Below are 1,949 nucleotides of genomic sequence, written 5' to 3'. Positions count from 1 at the left end.
ATCATCAACCCAGAAGCTCTCTGAACCCTGTCTTTTGGGGTTTTTATGGAGGCTTCATTACACAGTCATGATTGATTAAATCACTGCTGATTGATTCAACCTCCAGCCTCTCTCTCCTCCCCAGAAGTCAGGGGTGTGGGACTGAACGTTCCATCCCTCTAATCACGTGGTTCTCTTGGCAGCCAGCCCCCAAACTCAGGTGCCTTCCAAAAGTCACCTCCTTAAAATAACAAAAGACACAATTGTGGTTCTCATTGTTTAGGAAAATCTAAGTGTTTTAGGAGCTCTGTGCCAGAAACGGGACAAAGACCAAATACATATTTATTATTATAAATCACAATATTACAGCATACATAAGCTTATAAATTTTACTGACAAAAAATGTATTCACTGCAGAGAGTGAACCAAGATGGCGTCCCCCGTGGAGCTGGAGTTGAAGAAGGCTTTCACAGAACTTCAAGCCAAAATTATTGACACTCAACAGAAGGTGAAGCTTGCAGACATACAGATTGAACAGCTAAACAGAACGAAAAAGCATGCACTTCTTACAGACACAGAGATTATGACTTTGGTAGATGAGACTAACATGTACGAAGGTGTAGGAAGAATGTTTATTCTTCAATCCAAGAAGGTAATTCCCAATCAGCTGTTAGAGAAACAGAAAATAGCAGAAGAAAAAATTAAAGAATTGGAATAGAAAAGATCCTACCTGGAGCAGAGCATGAAGGAATCTGAGGACAACATCCTGGAGATGCTGATGGCACGAAGAGCCCAGTAGGAAACCTTAGGAGAAGCTTTTCCTCTGACCCCTCCCATTCCTGGCAAGGGCCAAGGGGCCTGTGTGGGGAAACAGCCTCTGCTCCGCCAAGATGGACGATTTATCTGCATGGTCTGGTAACTCTACGTTTTGTACATCACCCTTAGCCCCTTTCAGATCCCAACCCTGTACTTTTTATCCTGGCTCTGCCTGCCACCCCTGCCCAGGACACTCTCTCCCCTGAGGGTGAGTCCTCAGCTCCCAGGAGATGGGAGATGGGAGCCAGGACAGATAGAAGGGCTCTGCCCAAGCCTGCTACTAGTCAAATGCTGGTCAGACCAATAAAAGGCACCTGTTCCACTCAAAAAAAAAAATGTATTCACATAATTTACAAATAATAATAAATATACGATATCTTACTTGTAAATTCAGTATAGTCAATTGATTCTCACAGAATGCTTGTATTGATTTTTGCCAAATTCTTGTATCTGTAGCCAATCTCTGATTGCAGGTGATGAATTAGTCTAGTTCTGACGTAAATGTTGGCTGATATTTTCATTTATGTTAACAAATAAGAAGGAAGTAACGCAGTGAGGATCTATGTCAGACTTCACTGGTTTGTTTACAGCTTGAAAACCCTACTGAATCAGGTAATAGTTTTCAAACACTAGATGAATATTATATCAATTTTTTGCTATTCACAATGAACAGCAGTAGACGTGATGCGTATTTAAGTTTAATCACCATTATTGACATTTTTTCTGTCACTTCCTTAAGTCTAGACAGTCACTCAAAAATAAAGAAAAAAAAAGAAATAAGCCTTAGTTTATGGTGATGTTTGCCCATTTTTGTTGTATAAATACTTGCACTGTCCAATTGCATGCCGCTAACGTGACATTATTGAACACAGTTGGGAAGAGGTGTTGAGTAGAATGTCAGGCTACAGTATTTCCACCACACAGGTACAATAGATGAAATAACCTCAAGACTATAGATAATAGTAAGATAATTAGGAAGTGATGAGTTTTGAGTATTTACTCCTTTTGTGTTTAATATAATTTATTTCATTGTAAGTGTATATAATCTAATTTTGAATAATGGTTGTGTTGATAACCAGTTCACAAAAATCCTAGTATGAGCTGGCTCCAACACACCACTATAGTTTATAGAATATAGAGATGGAATAGTGAAA

General features: G+C 39.4%; 1 pseudogene; it reads left to right on the top strand.

Annotated features, from left to right (window-relative positions):
• Nucleotides 1-409: 409 nt before the first annotated feature.
• Nucleotides 410-778, top strand: LOC131407905 (prefoldin subunit 1-like; annotated as a pseudogene).
• The last annotated feature ends 1,171 nt before the right edge of the window (nt 779-1,949 follow it).

This window comes from Diceros bicornis, chromosome 7, assembly GCF_020826845.1.
Source record: "Diceros bicornis minor isolate mBicDic1 chromosome 7, mDicBic1.mat.cur, whole genome shotgun sequence".
Taxonomy (NCBI): Eukaryota; Metazoa; Chordata; class Mammalia; order Perissodactyla; family Rhinocerotidae; genus Diceros; species Diceros bicornis.
This window is presented reverse-complemented; position numbering and strand designations above follow the sequence as displayed.